Source organism: Dromiciops gliroides, chromosome 4 (assembly GCF_019393635.1).
Source record: "Dromiciops gliroides isolate mDroGli1 chromosome 4, mDroGli1.pri, whole genome shotgun sequence".
NCBI lineage: Eukaryota > Metazoa > Chordata > Mammalia > Microbiotheria > Microbiotheriidae > Dromiciops > Dromiciops gliroides.
Genome location: NC_057864.1, coordinates 133,454,484 through 133,476,647, shown reverse-complemented (window position 1 = coordinate 133,476,647; position 22,164 = coordinate 133,454,484). Strand labels below are relative to the sequence as shown.

Below are 22,164 nucleotides of genomic sequence, written 5' to 3'. Positions count from 1 at the left end.
ATCTAAATCAGGTTTTTGAAAAACTGCTTTCCAGTTTCCCCAACCATTCTTTTGAAATAGACTCCCTTTTCAAGTAGTTTATATTCTTGAATTTCTTAAAACACTAGATTATTGATTGTATTTGTTTTTTGTTTTGCTTACCTAGTTTATTGAACTAGTCAACATTTTTTATTCAATACCAAATAGTTTTAATAACTAACTCTTATATCTCCTGCCTCTGACACAGTCTGACCTTCTAACACAGGATTATCATTTAGCTCTCAGTGCTCTGGGCTGCTCTCTAAGATCCTTAAGTTTCAGAGAAGATGCAGACCTGCTTTGGTGGAAAAAATAGCCTAATCTAGAAGTTTCCTATACCTATACCCTAATACTAGTGCCTTTCTGTATCTCAGTCCATTGTTACTCTTGACCTTTAATCCTCCAAATGAGTTTTGTTTTGTCTGATTTAATGAAGTAAAGTATCCTTTGTTGATTTCATGGGCACTCACTAAATCTATAAAGTCTAATTTTGTTATTTTTACTATATTGGTGCAGCCCAGCTATGAATATTGGAAATTTTTCCAATTATTTAGATCACTTATTAATATAAAAATTATTTTGTAGTGGCACTAATCAAAATCCTATGTGTTGGGGTAAGTTAATTCTCAGATATTCAATACGTTTTACTCTTAAATGGAATTTTACTTTAACCCCTTCCCATGGAGTTTTATTAGTCATTTGCAGCAAGGCTGCTGATTTTTGTGGATTTTGTGTTGCTTGCATTAGTTAAGCTATATTAATTGTTTTATTTTTTCATTAATTCTTTAGGGTGCCTTATTTAAGCAAACTATCCTGTCATCTACAGATTTGCCTCCTCTTTGCCTATATGTATTCCCTCACTTTCTTGTTTTATAGCTAGTATTTCTAGCACTCTCAATAATAAATAATAGTTCTTAAACATTTTTCTGTGTCATTGGGACCTCTTTTGGCAGTCTGGAGAAGCTTATATGGACCTCTTCTCAAAATAATGTTATAAGTAGGATTACAAAAGACATCAATTATATCGATATACAGTTATCAGAGTATTTTTTTAAACAAGTTTACAGATCCCAGGTTAAAAATCCCTGGTTTTGATCTTACTGAGGAAATCCAACATTGTTTCTCTGCTACAAATAATACTAGATCTTAATTTTAGATACCTTTTATCATATTGGAAAAAAGTCCTTTTATTCCTGTTATTTGGCGTTTTTAACATCCTTTTCTCAAAGACTTTCTGTAATCTTACTAATATTTAATTGTGTCAGTGTTCAGTAGTGACATTGGTATATTGTTTTCTTTCTCTGCTCTGTCTCTCCCTGGTATTGGTTTCAGGATCATTTTTGTCTCATAGAAGGATTGGGTAAGGTGGTTTTTTCCCCTCTATTTTTGTAAATAGTATATGTAGCATAGGAACTATTTGTCCTGTGTTTGTTAGAATTCAATTACAATCCATCAGACCAGCATTTTCCCTTGGGAGTTAATTTATGACTTGTTTAATTTATCTCTGTGAAATAGTTATTTGTAAATATTATATTTGTATGCTGGTTTGTTTGGTATATTATTGGATGTAATAACTTCTGATGTTTTCTTTCCTTTTCATTGTGATTTCCCCCTTTTCATTTTTTATTTTTAGTAATTTGGTTTTCTTCTGTTTATAAAAATCACTGGTTTATTTTGTTTTGGTTTTTTTTTTTAGATCATTTTTTTTAAAGATCATTTTTTTCCTGTCCTCGGTCTTTTTTGTTTTTCATATTTTCACATTTTTTACTGTTGTGTTTATTTTGTGATTAATCTAAGAGTTTTTTAGTTGCATGCTTGAATGGTTGATATTTTATTCCTTGTGAATATTTGTTCAAAGATATAAAATTTCCTAAAGATTACTTTAGGTACATGCCACAACTTTTGATATGTTGTCTTATTTTCATTTTATTTTTATGGTGGTTTTTTTCCTTTGGCCCAATTATTTAGGACAGCATTATTTAGTCACTGTCTGTTGTTCATATTTCCTTCACTGATTACAATTTTTCTTTCATAGTGGATTGTAACTGATGTAAATGGTAAAATTCATCTGCAATGTTGAAAAATCAGTGTACTCCTTAAGAGTTATTAATCACCAAAAATCTGTTATGACTAGTTTTTCTCACATTCTTTTTTCTTGTTTATCTTTCTCTTAGATTTTTCTGTCTGAAAGAAGCACAATGAAATCATCTATGAGTATTTTCTAGATTGACATGAATTCATTTAGCTTTCCCTTCAGTATTTAGTTGCTATATTGTAACCTCACACACATATACATCTATCATTAGTTAATAACAGCAAGCATTACATTGCAATTTTTTTATTTCCCAGTGATGTTCAATGTGAATTTCTTTATTATATTTCATTCTTCAGTAAGTATGGATTAATAGGACCAAGTTTAGATCATCTTCCATCCTTACTGAGTCTGTTAGATCATCTGGTACTAAAGAAAATGGGTAATAGGTAATAAATAGATAATAAAGAAAAGACACAAATAGTAGGACATCTATCAACAAAACCCAGAAATTCATAGAGCATTTAGTGGCTATTGCTCTGAAATTATGGAATGGTATAGATGCTTTGCAGGCCATTGTTAAAATGCTTATTACACATCGTGCTTTTCAATACACTGAAACCTTTTTTTAGGATCTGATTTTTAGGAAAATATTTCTAATAGTGCTTGATCCATTCTATGCTGATATTTCCTAAAGGGCACATTAATCTGTCCCGTCCCCGTCCCCCCCACTCCCCTTATTACTTTATTTTTTTATGTGTGTTTTCTTTTTCTTTTTTTTAATGGAACCTATATATATCTTTTTTTTTTTTTACTGTTCTTGTTAAGTTTTATTTTCTCAAATTACATGTAAACAAATTTTGACATCAAATTTTTTTAAAACTTTGTGTTCCAAATTCTCTTCCTCCCTTCCTCCCCAGACACAAGACACCCACCCACTGTGCAACCCCAAGCATGTCACCCAACTCCAACCACCCCACAAAGAAGATAAAAAATAAATGCTTTACAGATATTATCCCTTTGTAATCAATTCCCACCTCTGTCTAAATTTATTTCTATCATCTACCCTAATACTGAGAAATTTCTTATGAGTTAGATGTATCATCTTCCCACATAGGAATGTAAATAGTTTAACCTTTTAACATCCCTCTTAATTTTTTATTCTTGTTTACCTTTTTATGCTTTTCTAGGGTCTTGTATGTGAAAGTCAAATTTTCTTTTCAGTTCAGGTCTTTTCATCATGAATACTTGAAAGTCCTCTTTTTCATTGAAGTCCCTATTTTTTTCCCCTGAAAGATTATAATGTTTTGTTGGGTAGGTGATTCTTGGCTGTAACCCCAATTCCTTTGCCCTCTGGAATATCATATTACATGCCCTCCAAGCCTTTAATGTAGAGGCTGCTAGGTTTTGGTTTGTTTTTTGGTTTTGTTTTTTTGCAGGGCAACGGTGGTTAAGTGACTTGCCATGGGGCACACAGTAGATTTTGTTTTATCCTGACTGTGGCTCCACAGTATTTGAATTGTTTCTTTCTAGCTGCTTACAATATTTTCTCCTTGGCCTGGGAGCTCTGGAATTTGGCTATAATATCCTGGAAGTTTTCATTTTGGGATCTCTTTCAGGAGGTGATAGGTAGATTCTTTCAATTTCTATTTTACCTTCTGTGTCTAGAATATAAGAGCAATTTTCCCTGACAATTTCTTGGAGGATGATGTCTAAGCTCTTGTTTTGATCATGGTTTTCAGGTAGTCCAGTAATTTTCAAATTATCTCTCCTGGATCTATTTTCAAGGTCAGCTGTTTTTTGAAGAAGATATTTCACATTGCCCTCTTTTTTTTTTTTTTATTCATTTGGATTTGCTTTATTGTATCTTGTTTTCTCTTAAAGTCGTTAGCTTCTATTTGTTTAATCCTAATTTTTAAGTAATGATTTTCTTCAGAGAGCTTTTGTACCTCCTTTTCCATTTGGCCAATTTGGCTTTTCAAGCTTTTGACTTTTTTTTCATGACCCTCCTGCATCACTCTCATTTCTCTTTCCATTTTTTCTTCTACCTCTCTTACTTTATCTTCAAAGTCCTTTTTGAGTGCTTCTATGGCCTGAGACCAATTCATATTTTTCTTGGGAGCTTTGGGTGTAGGAGCCCTGACATTCCTCTTCTGAGGGTGTACCTCAATCTTCCTTGTCACTAAAGAACCTTTCTATAGGCCACATCTTTCTCTGTCTGCTTATTTTGCCTGTCTTTTACTTAACTTTTAACTCCTTAAAGTGAGGCACTGTTTCCAGGCTGCACTGTCCAAGCTTCAGGGGGTCCCTGGTGGTACAGTTTAAGGAGGGGCAGGTTCTTCACTTGCCCGGCCTGTTCTCTGGTCTGTAGATAATCCCAGGCCAACTTGCTAATTAACCAGGCAGCAAAACTTTGTGTGCTGTGGTTGTTAGCTCCAAGGAGCCTGCACCCCTCCCCCACTTGGGCCACTGCTACTCAAGCCTACTTCTTGGTTCCCAGCAGGGGTGAAACATCCAAGTTCCACCTCAGCAATAGCAGAGACTCCTATAATCCTACCAACCACTCAACCCTCTCTCCGGACTGTGAGCTTAGTTCCAGAAGACACTGGTGCTGAAGCTGATTGGGGTTGGGGGGGGGGGTTGGCTCATTCTCTGATGAGGCCTGCCTGGGATTGGATCTGTGTCAGCATGACTGTGTGGTTGGCCTTCACTCCCACCCCAGCACAGTAGCCACCTCCTACTGAACTTCTAAGCCCTCTTTTGGCTGGAATACGATCTCAGCCTGTTGTTTTGTAAGTTCTGTTGCTCCAGAAATTGTCATGTGGCATTATTTGGAAGGTTTTTGGAGCAATTGTGTTATGAGTTCCAAGAGCTTACTGCCTTTCCTCTGACATCTTGGCTCTGCCCCGAAAATGAACCTATATATTTGGCTGTGTTTTCTAAATTATTGTTTCATTTGCATATATATACGTGTGTGTGTGTGTGTGTGTGTGTGTGTGTATAATGGCTACTGCATCCAGTTTGGCAGTAAGCACTTATTATTAATTAATATTAAATATTAGTAAAGTATTGACTGCATAGCATTTAACACAAGCAGAGAGAGAGCACATGGCCTCAAGCAGAGTTCAGAAGCATTGCATTGCCTATCCTGTCCTAAGAGGGAGAGCATTCACCAACCAACAGCCTTTCTGAGCCAAGAGTGCAATCCAAGATGACAACAACCACCTTATATTTATTTTGCATTTTATGTATGTACCTGTGTTCTCCAGTAAGAATATAAGCTCCTTGAGTCTAGAACTGTATCGTTTTTTGGTTTTGCCCCAGTATGATGTGTGTCATAATGTCTCAAATGAGATAATATAGTGTCTGGCACACAGTAGGTGCATAACACGTTTATTCCCTTCCCTTAAACTTTATACAGCAGATTCTTATCATAGGATCAGAGATTTGGTGCTGTAAATACTCAGAGGTCATGGTGATCAACCCTATTTTTTTCCGCTGTGAGGAAAACAGACTCATCTGAGGTTGAGTGTCTTGCCCAAGGCCCCACAACTAGTGTCTGAAGTAGGATTCAAATCTAGGTCTTCCTGACTCCAAAGTCCAACATTCTATTCTATTTAATATACCATACAGCTTTAGTACATTTTTGTTAATTAATTGACCTCAAGTGTAAGCTTTAGCAATGTATTACTTCAGTGTTCAAAGTAGCATATTAACAAAAACGCCTACTATTGAATGTACCAAGCACTATACTAGGCACTGGGATGCAAAGTAAAAAAATGAAACAATCCTTGCCCATACAGAGGCCCTCTTTTACTGGTAGGGCTGCTGCATAAATGGATAAATGTACAAATGGAAAGAACATGGGGGGATCTGATCATGTGACTCACATGGAATCGGTTTTCCAGTGGCTTCTTGCCTCTAGGATTAAGTATAAATTCCTTTGTTTAACTCTTGTGACCTTTCATGTCCGGGCCCTGACCTCTTTCCGATATAGTTGTACATCAATCTGCCAGCCTGGCTGCCTAGCTTGTTCTCTATACACAGTAGCATTTTCCATCTTTGTGCCTTTGCACTTGGCTATCAGCTCTCCACCTAAGGTGCACCTTCCCCATGCAGCTTTAGCACCATTTTCTGCATAAAGCCTTCCTGATCTTCCTCCATGCCTCAACTGTTGATCCTCTCTTCCAACACACTTTGTGTTCAAATGACTTTCTATTTATTCACTTTATAGTTATGCTGTATATAGTCATGTGTGCTTGTTGCCTCTCCCTTTAGAGCATGAACTCCCTGTAAATAGGGATAGTGGGTTTTGTTCTCTCATATTTCTTCATCCATATCCTGCTGGATCTTTGTAATTTTGTTTTATTCACTTATATAATTGTGTTGGGGTTTTTTTTTAACATCATTGTAGTTATGTATATTTTATTGGCTCTGCTTACTCACGCAGTCAGTTCATATAGATCTTTCTATGCATTTCTGTGTTCATCACACTTTACAACATAAGTATTAGTCCATGTCATTCATAGTATCACAGTTTATTTAGCCATTCCTCAATTAATATCTATCTGTTTCCAGTTCTTTGCTGTCACAAAGTGCTGCTATAAATATTTTGTTGTATGTGAGGACTTACTTCTTAATGGCTTTCTTTGAGTATAAGCCCAGTAATGGAGTCTCCTGTTCAAAGGGTACTTTTAGTTACTTTATTGGCATAATTCCAAATTGCTTTCCAAAATGGTTGTACAATTTCGCAGCTCCACCAACCATGTATTAGTATGCTTATCATTCCACAACCCTCCAGTGTTGAGTATTGTCAATTTTTTTGGTAATTTTTGCCAATTTGCAGGGTATGAGGTGAAACTTCAGGGTTGCTTTTGTTTTCCTTTCTCTTATTAGTGGTTTTGAGCATATTTCATGTGGTCTGACATACTTTGAAGTTTTTCTTTCGAGAACTGTTTCCTCATATCCTTTGACCACTTATCTTTTGGGGAATGGCTATTATGTTTTATATAATACATATTTAATATGCTTGTGCTAATATATTTATGTATGTATTATTTATATAACTTTGGACACCAAACCATTATCAGAAATTCGCTACAAATATTTTCTCCCATTTGATGATTTCCCTTCTCTAAGATACATTAATGTCTGTACAGAAGCTTTTCAGTTTCAAATAATTAGTTATTTATTTCTTCTTTTGTAATTGCCTCTAGCTCTTTAGTTAAGAATTTCCTCCTCATAGCTGTGAGAGGTATGTGATCTGCTTCTCCTAATTTTTTTATATCTTTAATTATAAGGTTGAGTATCCATTTAGAATATATTGTGTAATAGGGTGTATGGTGTTTGATCTAAGCCTTTGATCTAATTTCTGCCAGACCATTTTCAGTTTTACCAGTAGTTCTTACCAAATAGTTTTTTTCCTAGGTGTAATTTATGTTTCCCATTTTATCAGACACTGGTTGGCTTACTGAGTTCTCTTTGTTGCTTATTTTTCCTTGTCTAGTCTGTTCCATCGATCTTTCTCTGTTTTTAAATCAGTACCAGGTGGTTTTGATGATTGCTGTTTTATAATACAGTTGAGGTCTGGAAGTACTATTCTCCCTCTGTTCCTACTTCTTGTCATCATTTTTCTTGGCATTCTGACTTTCTTCCCAAATCAATTTTGTTATTATTTTATCAAGTTCTAAATAGTTAACCCCCTGATAATTTGATTGATACAGCATTAAAAGTATAAATTAATTTTGGTAATATTGTCATTTTTATTATATTGGCATGGCCCAGCCATGACCACTGAATATTCCTCCAGCTTTTTAGGTTCTTTAATTCTTCTTCTTCTTCTTTTTTTTAAAAATTAGGCTCTTTGGGGCAGCTAGATGGCGCAGTGGATAGAGCACCGGCCCTGGAGTCAGGAGTACCTGAGTTCAAATCCGGCCTCAAACACTTAACACTTACTAGCTGTGTGACCCTGGGCAAGTCACTTAACCCCAATTGCCTCACTAAAAAAAACAAAAACAAAAATTAGGCTCTTTAATTCTTAAGGAATAGTTTGGTCATTGATTTATACAAGTTTTTCATGTACTTTGATAGTTTGCTCCCCAGATATTTTATACATTTTGTAGTGATTTGGAATAGGATTTCCCTTTTTATTGTTATGTTTTGTTATTAAAGGGCTGTTGATTTTTGAGGGTTTGATCTGCAGTCTGCAACTAATTGTTTTATTTAGTTTCTTTGCTCATTGCCTAGGACTTTGCAAGTATACTATCATATCAGCAAAATGGGATTGTTTTATCTCCATTTTACCTTTCTTAATGCCTTTGATTTCTTTCTCTTATTGTTGTTGCTAGCATTACCAAAACTATGTCAAATAATAGTGGGAAGAGATAATTAGGGATTGTTTTGGTTTGGTTTTGTACTTGTATTTCATACACCTAATACAGTGCCTGGCACATAGTAGATGCTTAATATCTGCTTGTTGATCGGTTGCTGTTGGGTCCCAACAACAATTAGGTCTTTCTGCCTCTGACTTTCTGTTTGCTGAGATATGCCATTTTAATTCTTTCCCTGGAAGCTAGCTAGATAGAAGTAAGCTACCAACAGTATGTTAGGGTGGACATCACTGTGAGGGGATGGCTTTCTTCCTGTCCTTCTCTACTTTCTTGTATCAGAATCCTCATGGAAGAATTGATTTGTGATGATAATTCTATTATATCTATTTGCATGATTTAAAAAATTAAAAATTAAATAATTTTTATACTTTATTTTTCTCATGTAATTCCACATTTCTTTTCATTGAAAAACATAGGTACAAAGAGTTTAAGTGCTATATATATTTGAAAAGCTTTTTGTTGACTTTTTCCCCTTAAAACTTCAGAAACTGGGGCAGCTAGATGGCGCAGTGGATAGAGCACTGGCCCTGGAGACAGGAGTACCTGAGTTCAAATCCGGCCTCAGATACTTAACACTTACTAGCTGTGTGACCCTGGGCAAGTCACTTAACCCCAATTGCCTCACTAAAAACAAACAAACCTTCAGAAACTTAATAGAATCCTGGAATCTCAGTTGGAAGGGACCATAGAGATCTATCTAATCCAAGTTCATCATTGTTCTGATGAGGAAACAGACTTAGAGAGTCTGTTAAGGTGACTTGCCCAAGGTCTCAAAAGGGCACAGGGTAAAGATTTGCACTTGTATCCTTCAGGAGATAGTGGAGGATAGAAGGGTCTGTCATGTCCGTGGGATCCCAAAGAGTCAGGACAGGAATGAACAACAACCACCACCTATGACCCCATAATGCAGTGGTTTTTCCACTGTACAACTGGCAAGAGTTTAATCCAACATACAGGGAATTGATCAGATCTATGAGAATAAGAGCCATTATCCAATGGATAAAGGATATGAACAGTTCTTTTTTTTTAATGGGGCAATGGGGGTTAAGTGACTTGCCCAGGGCCGGTGCTTTATCCACTGGGCCACCTAGCCGCCCCCCCTTGAACAGTTCTTAAGGGAAGGAATTCAGGATATCAAAAGCCATATTTTAAAAAATGCTTTGAATCAGTAGTACTAAGACTAATCAAATTAAAACAACTGAGATTGGCAAGGATGACAAAGAGGGAAAATTATTATTGCAGGGCAAGTGGGAGGACAAGCACACTAATGCACTGTTGCCAGAGCTGTGAAGTATTCCAACCATTTTGGAATGCAATTTGGAACCGTGCCCAAAATGTTACTAAACTTCATACCCTTTGACCCAAAAGTACAACTACTAGGAATAGGCATGAGCTTCCTCTTCCCCAACCCCACCCTCACCCCTGGCCAAGAACCCATGTATACAAAAATATTTACAGCAGCATTTTTTGTTGGAGCAAAGAACTAGAAATAAAATGAGTCCCCAGAAGTAGGAAACTAGCTGGACAAATTATAGTATATGAATGTGATGTTATGTGCCGCAAGAAGTGAAGAAAGGGTCAGATTTATGTATGTACTAACACAGAGGTAAGCACAGCCAAAACTGTTTCAACAGTGGCCACTAAAGGAAAAACCTCTTGGGAAGATTTTAAGAACAACAAACAATGAAGTGACTACTTAGAACTCGGTAAGGCTGATGATGGAAAATACCTCTTAATGCAGAAGTGAGGGACCGTATAGATTTACAATATACATTTTCAGACAGTCATTACAACACATTTGTTTTCTTTGACTCATCTTACAAGGGAGAGCTTTTATTTAGGAGGGATAGAGGAGGTTGTGATAGTGATGCAAAAAGAAAAGACTGTAAAATAAATAATACACAGAAGGCAGCAGAACAAAGTTTAGAAGGGGACAGAGAAGCAAAGCAACACTGGTGATAACCACATTAAGTTTAATATATTTTTTAAAACCAAGTTGCATGTAATATATACACACACACACACACACTTTTGGGGGCAGCTAGGTGGCGCAGTGGATAAAGCACAGGCCCTGGATTCAGGAGTACCGGAGTTCAAATCTGGCCTCAGACACTTGACACTTACTGGCTGTGTGACCCTGGGCAAGTCACTTAACCCCCCCATATCCCCACAAAAAAAAATATATGTGTGTGTGTGTATGTATGTGTATATATATGTGTGTGTGTGTGTGTGTGTGTGTGTGTGTGTGTGTGTGTGTGTGTGTGTATATGTGTGTGTGTGTGTGTGTGTGTGTATATACAGTTTCATGTACAACCCCCATTTTATGAGTTTTGTATATGGAAGTGTTCATATCAATGATTATCTTGTTTATAATAAAATATTGCTAAATTGTTGAGAAGGCTTCTAAACATTAATAGCTTTTCAGAGAGGTGGAAAATCTTAAGAGGCTTGAGAGTGAGTATTGGTGTGGAATTGTGATATATGGTTCATTGGCCAATAATAATTTAAAAGGGCTGTCTGATGAGGAGTCTTGTAAAGAATTTAAAATGTTATCCCAGCAGCTGTTCCTAAAATAACCTGTTAATATATTTTTGCGTCATCATTTGACTTACTAACCATTATAAGAAATAGTCCTTGCTTGCACTGAATCAAGCATTAATTTGTAGTACTGTAACTACATAAATGCTGCAAGGCTCAAAAATAAAATAAGTATCTCTAAATTCTCACCTCACCTGAGTAAGAGGCAAAATAACATTCTTGATGTTGCTAATTACGTGTCCTAGGGTAGTAAGAGTGTGTGTGTGTGTGTGTGTGTGTGTTTTAGTTGTCTAGATTTCTGGGATTCCAAACCACTCTCTGAAAAATTTGATACAAAGATTTCTTTTTCCTCACAAACTTCCCTTCTTATCCTAGATGTGTTAATTTTCATGTGTGCAGAAGCTTTTCAATTTCATCTGATCAAGGTTGTCAATTTTGTTTTATGATTGCTTCTATACCTGATTAAAATGCATCTCCCCATAGCTATGAAAAGCATATTAATTTATTCTTTTCTAATTTTTATGCTATGATCTTTCATATTAAGGTCATATATCTATTTTGAATTTATTGTCGAATATTGCATGTGGTAACTGGTTTAACTTTAATTTCTGCCAAACTCCTTTCCAATTTTCCTAACAGTTTTTATTAGAGTTCTTTCCTAAGTAATTTATGTTTGGGAGTTTATCAGGCCCTGTTACTGAGTTCCTGATTCTCCCTTGTGTAGTATTTTTCCCTTTGATATACTTCTTTTTTAACCAGTAGAAAAAAGCTTTGATGGTTGCTGCTTTATTAACATATTTTGAGATCTATAATAGAATTTGAGGCAATTAAGCACTGGACCTAGAGTCAGGAAAACCTGAGTTCAAAATCAGCCTTAGATACTTACTTAGTTGTTTTGTGATCCTGGCCAAGTCACTTAACCTCTTTCTGCCTCAATTTCCTAAACGAAAATGAGGATTATAATAGCACCTACCTCCCAGGTTGTTGTGAAGATCATACGAGATATTTAGAAAGTGCTTAGCACAGAGCTTGGCACATTGGAGGCCCTTAATAAATGCTTGCTCCCTTCTCCCTCCCCTATTTTCCCTTTATTACTGACTTTTAAAAAAATGTTTTTCCTTGTTATTCTAGTGTGGTTTTTTTTCCCCATAAATATATTTTGTTATTTTATCAAGTGCAGAATAAATTTCTCTTAGAGGAGCCCATTCCAAACAAGTCAATCTCTTTTAGAACCTAGTACTACATAAGAGGATGGTGAAGGATGAGGCATGGAACTATAACCCAAAGAAATCCTATCAAGAGATAGGATTTTGTCAGTGAAAGGATCAAAGGTGCCAAGAGTTCCTAAAAAAGCATTTCTTCCTCACCTCAATGAATTGATTCCCTAATTCTTAGCTTTCTCTCCCTTCCCAGATTGGTGTGGGGGGGGGGGGTATTCACTCCTATAAACTCCTTAAGGGCAAGGGCTATTGCATATTTCTGACATACAGTAAATGTTTAATAAATGTTGGTTGAACTGTTGGAGTTGTGAAAAGAGCCAACTGTTCTAGAGAGCAATTTGGAACTATGCCCAAAGGGCTATAGAACTGTGCATACCCTTTGATCCAGCAATACCACTGCTAGGTTTATAACCCAGAGACATCCCCAAAAAGAGAAAAAGACCTATTTGTAAAAAAAAATATTTATAGCAGCCCTTTTTTTGGTGGCTAAGAATTGGAAATCAAAGGAATGCTCGTCTATTGGAGAATGGCTAAACAAACTGGTATATGATGGTGATGGAATATTATTGTGCTATAAGAAATGACAAGCAGAATGATTTCAGAAAGGCCTGGAAAGACTTGTATGAAGTGATGTCTAGTGAAGTGAGCAGAACCAAGAGAACATTGTGCACAGAGACAGAAATACTGTTGATGAAGAACTGTGAATGCTTTGATTATTCTCAACAATACAATGATCCAAGACAGTCCCAAAAGACTATTGATGAAACATAGCATCCACCTTCAAAGAAAGAACAGATATTGATGGAACAGACTGAAGCATGCTATTTTTTCTTTTAATCAAGTTTTCTTGTACAAAATGACAAATATGGTAATGTTTTACATAATCATACATGTGTAACCCATATCTGATTGTTTGCCACTTCATGGAGGGAGGGAAGGAGGGATAAAAATTGGAACCCAAAACTATAAATAAAGATGGGGGGGGTTTAATGTCGATGGCAGCTAGGTGGCGCAGTGGATAAAGCACCGGCCCTGTATTCGGGAGCATCTGAGTTCAAATCCAGCCTCAGACACCTGACACTTATTAGCTGTGTGACCCTGGACAAGTCACTTAACCCTCATTGCCTGTCCTCCCCCACCCCACCCCCAAAATGCCCATTGACTAACTAGTATTTTGTGCACCTTGCATACTTGTTGGGTTGGTTGGGATTCCTTGCTGGCTAAGAATTTGCATTGGATTTTTTTTTAATTAGCAAGTATTTAACTTCTCTATCTCAGATCTCCACCTCAACCAGCACTTAAAAGAAGAAAAACAGAACCCTCGTAATTTTTACATTGTCAAGCAAAACAAATTTTTGCACCCTGAGTCTGTAACCTTTCTGTTAAGAAATGTATGGTACACATTATTAGATCTTTTTCCCAAAGAGATCATAAAAAAGGGAAAAGGACCCACATGTACAAAAATATTTATAGCTGCTCTTTTTGTGGTGGCAAGGAATTGGAAATTGAGGGGTTGCCCATCAATTGGGGAATAGCTGAAAAAGTTGTGGTATATGAATGTAATGGAATGCTGTTGTGCTGTAAGAAACGATGAGCAGGCAGATTTCAGAGAAACCTGGAGGGACTTACGTGAACTGATGCTGAGTGAGATGATCAGAACCAGGAGAACATTGTACACAGTATCAACAGCATTGTGTGCTGATCAACCGTGATAGACTTGACCCTCCTCAGCAATACAGTGGTCCAAGATAGTTCCAGAGGACTCATGATGGAAAATGCTCTCCACATCCAGAAAAAAAGAACTGTGGCATCTAGATGCAGATTGAACCATACTATTTCTTTTGTTTTGTTTTGTGTTGTTTTGCTGGGCAATGAGGTTTAAGTGACTTGCCCAGGGTCACACAGCTAGTAAGTGTCAAGTGTCTGGGGCCAGATTTGAACTCAGTTCCTCCTGAATCCAGGGCTGGTGCTTTATCCATTGCACCACCTAGCTGCCCCTGAACCATACTATTTCTATTTTTGTTTTTGTTTTTGTTTTTGTTTTTTGAGGTTTTTCCTTTTTCTCTGATTCTTCTTTCACAGCATGACTAATGCAGAAATATGTTTACTGTGATTGTACATAGATAACCTATATCAGATTGCTTGCTGTCTTGGGGGGAGGGGGGAAGAAGAGGAGGGAGGGAGAAAAATTTGAAACTAGAAATCTTATAAAAACAAATGTTGAAAACTATCTCTACATGTTACTGGAAAATAATAAAATACTTTTATGGGGAAAAAAAGAAATGTATGGTATACCTCATCTTTGGTCCTCTGAAATTGTAGTTGGCCATTTCATTGATCAGATTTCTTAGGTTCCAATGTTATTGGAAAAGACATAACAATGTTGGTGTTATTGGATATGTTATTCTTCTGGTTCTTCTTACTTCACTTTCCATCATTTCATACAAATTGTTTTAGGTTTTGGTGAAACAGTCAGTTTCATCATTTTTTAGCACACAATATCCATTGCATTTAGCCAATCATTGGTAGCCTTGGAGGAAGTAGTTTTATTACATGTGGGGTCAGAAACCAAATTAGAAGAGAGAGAGAGAAGTTATGGTTGATAAGAATATGGAAAAAACAAGTATGGCAAATTTGTTCTGTTTTAGCAGTGTCAAGGTCAAGTGAAGGGTTTTTAAGAATGAGATAAACCTGAGTCTGTAGGTGTCCAGAAAATGCCTGTCGATAAGAAGAGATTGAAAATGAGAGAGACAGAATGACTGATTGGGCAAGCTCCTGGAGGGAATGGAAAGGAATGCCTAGATAGTTGGATGATCTGGGCAAATGCCCACCTTCTATTCAGGAATGTAAAGGACAGGAGGACTAGTAAAGCCACAGAGGGGCTTTGAGATATGAAGTAGGGAGAGAAGAAACTCATAACAGGTAGCCTCAGTTACTTTACTTGGTAAAGTTAAAGTAGGAGATAGACCCATCTGGGCACAGAAAAGAAGAGAGGAAAGAGTTAGAAAAAGGAAGAATACAAATTTTGCTGTGCATTTCAGGGGCCAGTTGATAGAAGATTTTCTATATGTATGTATATTTAGTAGTATGTGACTTTCAGCTGTGTTCAGCAATAGGAGGTGGGAAGTAAGTGGAGAATAGTAGTAGAGGTAAATAGAGGGTCTTCCAGGATTGAGAATTGGCAGGGTGTGTACAGCAACGGAAGCCTTGGCATATTGGTTGGGGATTTAAAAGTAGAGGACTGTTAAATTCTTCAGCTATTCAAGGCACGTGAAAGCTAGGCTAGGGGAATGGTATTGGAGTGTTAGAACAGAAGAGAATAAAGGTGTAAGGGGGGGGGCAAATTTTAACAATACTATGTAAAATCTAATGAGTGGTTGCCAATAATTTAGAAGCTTTAGCAAGAGTTTAGACTTTTAAACATTTATTAAAGAGAATAAGAATTTAGTGAAGAGAGAAAGAGGCCTAGATTCATATATCAAGGGGAGAGTGCATTTTAGCTCCACTCTCCACAAGAGTCCAGACGAAAGAGCAAGAGCCACACCTCCTTCATCCCACAAGCCTCCTGTGAAACTGGCAACATCCCATCCACATGCACACACATCTCCAAGCTAATTGGCTGGTAGCCTTGACAGCACCCACGAGCAAAGTCACTTCCTCTGACGCCAAGGACCTGACCGCATGGCTTGCCCTCAGACACCTTCTCCTCATGGTGGAGCTTTCCTACAGGAGCTCTCCAGCAGGTGGCATCATTCCAATTGTTACAAAGGGAAGGAAGGGTGTGGTGAGGACAGAGAATGGGTTTGGGAGTAAAGCAGAGGAAGAAATAGGGTAGCAGATTATGACCAGAGTTCATGGTCAAATAGTTATAGTTGATGATTAAATCTAATGTCTGTGGTGATGAGTCATGGAATGACACTGTAGGTCAAAGAAAATTGAGATGGGTGAACTGGGACAGGACCATAGTATTTTGAGCAGACATCAACTTGTATATTGAAGTCTTTAAAATATTGGTGTAGGGGTGGGGAGAAGAAAAAAGATTGGGGACCAACTATTTAACTTTAGGGGCAGGACACTGACCTGAAGGCCCAGATGTTATAGTAACAAGGATTTATAACAGGGTTTTGGAAGAGGTGATATATAGGAAGATGGAGTAAACCTCAAAGGAGTGTTTGCTAAATTATGTCAGCAGAGGGAGGATCTCAAATTGGCAGTGAGGAGAGCAGGATTCAGCTTCGGTCTTCATCCTAGTCCTGGGGAGTCTTACAGAAGGAACAATGAAACTGGAAAAGGGTGGCCCAAGAATAGTGTGAAATGGTCTAGGATGAAGTGGATTTGTTAACAGTAGAGTCAAGAAATCCAGAGGACACAATGAGAAAACAGGAGGATATGGACCATGAGAATGGGAACGATAGGAGGAAGGAAAGTATGGGGAAAGGATTTTTCACCTCAGCAAACAGCATTTCTGTATTTGTATAGATAATTTATTCTATGATGATTAAGCCTCATGTATTATAAGATATCTTAACGCTTCCAGTGAGCAATAATGGATGAGATTGGTTACATTTCAAAATTTAATGAGGCATAACTGGTATCTTGCCCCAGTTCTGCCCATATTATACCTTACCCAGTGAAAAAAGTTTAGTAAGATCTGATTGCTAAAAATAAAACATACCCCTTTTAGTATGTATGCTTAGTATTTAATAATATAATATATATTTATGTCTTCTTGAACTACAGATTCACAACATGTCAGAGATCATATGCCAAAACATTGAGGCTTACGTTTTGTCTTGAAATTGTCATCTTGTGGTCCAGATTCAGATAATACAAAATGTTACCAAAAAGAATATTTTTATTTTTATGCCCTCTTGGAATTCATTGTGATGAAATTTTCTATTTATCTATCAAGTGCCCACCTTCATGTGGTGTCCATGCTGTAACTGTATAAAAGTAGCTACCAACATATTCCTTGTCCCATTAAAATATTTGATTTCTAAAATGTGACTTTTATCGATCAAAAAAATCAAACTACTTAAAATATGCATCATGTAAATTCTCAATAACATACTAGACCCCCATGGTGAGTGGCTACTTAAAGTCTTCAGCATTGTCCTTCCACCAAATGTATGTGACACTGTAGCACTATTTACTATAAAAGATCATTTATAATAAGGTAGGTATCCTTCTATGTAGGCTGTAGTTACTTGCAGGCAAAGAGAGGTCCTTATTTTAGTATAATGATTTGCTGTCTCTTGTATGTGAAGATGATCATCAATATACAGTACTAACAAATTCTTTTTTTTGAGGGGCAGTGGGGGTTAAGTGACTTGCTCAGGGTCACACAGCTGGTAAGGTGTCAAGTGTCTGAGGCCGGATTTGAACTCAGGTACTCCTGAATCCAGGGCTGGTGCTTTTATCCACTGTGCCACCTAGCTGCCCCCCAGTACTAACATTTTAATTTATATTGGTGGGGATTTTTTACATGTAAAAAATCTCCTGATTTCAGTCTGTATTATCAGTTACCTACTGACAATCTCCACCAGGATGTCCCATGAGCATCTCAAAGAACATACCCAAACCAGCATAATACATTTCCCACAAAACCACTCCCCCTCCAGACTTCTGCATTTCTATTCACATGACGGCATCATGCTTCCAGTTACTCAGGTTCACCACCTTACAGTCATACTTAACTCTTCCTTGTCCCTCAACTCCCACACCCCATCCCGTATCCAACCAGTTGCCAGTTCTACCTCTTTAGAGTAGTGTCTTTAGTTCCTGTTCCTCTTTTTCCAGTCACACACCTTATCACCACTCATCTCAACTATTGCAGTGAACTCCTAAATCAGTTTTCCCTCACCAGTCAAATATGGGAAGATCCCCTTTGCTCTGCAATCCATATCAGATCTAACTTCCTAAAAGACATCTCTATGACACCCTCTTATTCAGAAATCTTCAGTGGTTTCCTGGCGCCTGTATGTTAAACTACAAAAGCCTCAGTTTGGCATGTAAAGCCCTAAGCAGACTGACTTGCACTTACCTTTCCAGTTTTATTACTGCACTCTCTAGTCAATGGGCTAGCTATTCCTCATTAATGACATTGCATCTCCTGTGTACTTTTCCATAAGTGGCCCCTCTATGTCTCAGAGGTACTCATTGCTCACCTCTTCTTCACAGAAAAGCTACATGGCATAACTCAGGTGCCACCTCCTCAGTAAGGCATTTCCTTGTACTCTCCCTCTTGAAATTACTTTTTATTTCATTGTTGTTGGGGGACTTTATATTTACTTATGTTTGTACATGAATGTATTCACATACACATGCACAGTAAAATTCTAACCCCTGAGGATAGGGATTGTTTTGTTTTTGCCTTTGTATCCTTAGCACTTGCAGTTTTCTCTCACAGGTATTCACTTAATATGTTCAATTGAATTGAATTCATGTATACCATATCCTTTGAACAATAATCCAAATAAACATTAAACCTACTGTCTTTTTTAATCTTTGGATTATGTTGCACTTCATAAAAGTGATTTATTTTACTCATTTAACAATACTGATTGTACAAAAATGGGGTGTTTATGTTGTCATTCATGCATATGCAAATGTACCTTCCCATATCACCCCTTTTCCCCCAGTGGAAATGCTTGAATGTTTTTACTTAAGTAAGAAAACTATGGCAGTAGAGTACCTTCTTTAATCAGTATGTTAACATATGTAAGCAGAGTTAATAATATGTATTTGAAAATGAATATGATATTAAATCAAACTAGAATACATTTTAAGCACTACTTACTGAAGAGGGCTGATTGGATTATGTTTTCATGTAAGCTTTTGCCTTTCTGAATTATTCACATATAGCCTGATAATTGTTCTGTGAAACCAAAATGTCTTTCCAGAATGACCATGAGGCAGATAATATAGATTAAACTAAACACCCCACAGAAACATGTCTCTGCCCCAGAGGGTTTGAGTTGAGTGGATTGTTGTCTTGCCATTGTTGTGGTAGTTTTCTTTGGTCTGAGGAATGGTATTTTGTGGTAATATCTGATTTGTTTAGTATTGTGCTTGGTATGTATTAGTGAATCTTTGAGGGAAACCAAGCTATAAACCAGCTTCTGAATGGCTGCCTCAAAGCACTTTGGAAAATAGAATTTTTATTTTTTCTTTCTTTTCCCTGGGTTATTGGTTGTATATTGTTGGGACTTAATTTACTTGGACGTATAAAGACTAAAGTGCACATATTAATAGTTTCTGCCCTGGCAACAGCCCTCTTCTAAGCTTTTATCTGTCTGTTTGCTAAGCCTTCCAAATAGCAATGTTGAGGCAATCTAGCTGGCCTTGGAGTCAGGAGAATTGGATTCAGATCCTGCCTCAAGCAAATGCCAATTATGTGACCTTGGGTAATTTACTTAACCTCTCAGTGAGCTAGGCAAATCTCTCAGGACTGTTAAAGATGACTTAATTATTGATCATGGTATCCATACCAGGAGTTAGTTCCTACAGAAACAGACCCCAACAGTGATAACAGCAAAAGATCTCATTGTCGGGGCAGCTAGGTGGCACAGTGGAGAAAGCACCAGCCCTGGATTCAGGAGGACCCGAGTTCAAATCCAGCCTCAGACACCAGTAAACTGTGTGATCCTGGGCAAGTCACTTAACTTTCATTGCCTGCCGCCCCCCCTCCCAAAAAAACCCTCAGTGTCTTTTTCTCAGTGCATGCTTCAAAGATCTTTAATTATGTGGGAATCAAGGCCAATACTTAATAAACTTTTTTTTTTAAGATAATGAGAACAGTTAAAAACAGTTTGAGAAACAGAGTCACTAACAGTCATTGGAAGATGACTATAGTAGTATGAATTGATGGTTTCAACAAGAACAATTAATGGTATCAGGTCACTATCACTATGGAATTTTGCAGCTTGAGATCATAAGAGACATTTAGTTCTAGTGTCTGCTACTTACTTTTTTTAAAACCCTATCTGAACTTTGTAGCATAGAGAGCTTCCATCTTATCTCTGTCGTTAGGTCATTATTAATATCCTGACCTTGAATTAAGCTGGTGAAGTCTGAAGGCAGCCAGTTCAATTTGGGAAGATTGAGCCACCGAGACTCATGGTCTAATAATAATATTCAGGAGTCATTGAACAGGCAGCCCTAAAAAGGAATTAAGTTTATAGTTAGAGGACATGTCTCTGTGATTGCTTTTCCCTGGGAACATTTTATTTTTCCCCTTCATATTTTTTGGTCATAGGTTTTTTAGGGAAAGTGGAATAATTGATTGTTCAAAAAAGATGATACTGAAGAGATACACAATTCTATCTTTCTGACAATCAGACTTCTAAAAATTCTTAAGTAGTATGCTATAATTAGTATATTAAGGTGACACTGACCCCGTCAGAGAGAACATGTAATTTGAGTTGTTTTCCAGTTTGTGTTGATTACACAAAGCCAGTCACTCTTGTCCATTCGTGGTATCAGCAACACATTTGCAGAGATAGCTAGCTAGAGTTTGGAATGCAAATTTTAATTATAAAAAACCCAATTAAAGAGTTTGGCTGGAGAAGGTTTGGAAACCAAAGCCACCCTTTAGGTTTTGGTGCTGCTACTACTTTAAGGTTCTTTTTACTTAACTTGAGTACCAGGTAGCAAAATGTAACAGGTGTTTTTAGATAACCTGCTGACTTTATTTTGCTTCTAGATCTGCCATAATGCCAGTCCTCTGGAAATAAAAACAATCTTCTGCCATCTTTCTTAACTTACACCAAATAGGTTGGGGTTTTTTTCATAATATATTTATATATAGTTTGGGGTTTTGTGGGGAATAAAGAAGGTGGTTCCTTGTATTTCTTATTTGCAGAGTGCATTACTGCAGTCTATCTGGCAGGGAGATTATCTTTGAGAGATGTGAGATATTTATAGAACAGCTTAGGTCTGTGCTTGCAAATTAGGACAGTGTGCTCCTGTAAGTTAGTGGGACTTGACTGGTCTTATACTTTATATTCATAGCTTTCTGATAGAGATAATCTAATGAACATTACTTTAATTCCCCCCCAAAAAAAAAAACCTTGCTTTTAAATATTGGGGCCTTTCTGGGAAATATGAAAAGCAGAGAATTAATGAGTATATTATTCTAGCAATGGGCTACATTAGCATGATAATTTAAATTTCTTAATTGCACAGAGTAATGATTGTGACCATTTTGAAATAGACAATTTTTGTAGACTTGGGCCTATTTTTAATACTTCCCAGGGGGATAGGCTAGCAGTAGCCTGGAAGTCCTATTCCTAACAACTTAAACTTTGTTTCTTGTAGCCTTAAGAAAAAGTCAATTGATTCCATCCAACTTTCCATCTCTAGGATGGAGGTAACACTACCCACTTGCAAAGCTATTAAGTATTCATTTTTTATTCTAGTATACCTCAGCAATCCTTTAGAAACATTATAAGGGCCTAGTTATACAGGACAAATTCCATTGCAGTAAGTTCCAATTAGCTAGCATTTGTATAGCACTTGAAAGTTTGCAAAACATTTTACAAATATTATTTTATCCTCACAACAACCCTGGGAAATAGGTGCTCTGATCCTTATTTTCCAGATGAAGAAACTGAGGCAGGATAAATGACTTGCCCAGAGTCACACATCTAATTAAGCATCTGAGGCCAGATTTAAACTCATGTTCATGACCCCCAAATTCAGTGCTCAATCCACCATACTACCCAGCCTCTTTTTTTAAAAAATTAATAAAGTATTTTATTTTTTTTTCCTGTTAAATGTAAAGATAGTTCTCAACTTTTGTTTATACAAGCTTTCCAATTTCAGATTTTTCTCCCTCCCTCCCCCCTCCCCTAGACAGCAGGTAATCTGATAGGTTATATATATACATAACATTAAACATATTTCTGCATTAGTCATGTTATAAGAGAAAAATCAGAGCAATGAGGAAAAACCTCAAAATAGAAAA

General features: G+C 36.9%; 1 protein-coding gene across 3 annotated transcripts in view; it reads left to right on the top strand.

The window, feature by feature from the left end:
* DESI2 (desumoylating isopeptidase 2) overlaps positions 1-22,164 on the top strand; it is a 52,643-nt gene that overhangs the window by 9,276 nt on the left and 21,203 nt on the right. The window contains exon 3 of one of the 3 annotated variants that reach the window (XM_043963278.1): positions 1,351-1,378. The exons of the other annotated variants lie outside the window; for them this stretch is intronic. The gene's annotated coding sequence lies outside the window, so the exon portion shown is untranslated. The remainder of the gene's footprint in view (positions 1-1,350; positions 1,379-22,164) is intronic. 3 annotated transcript variants of the gene reach the window in all.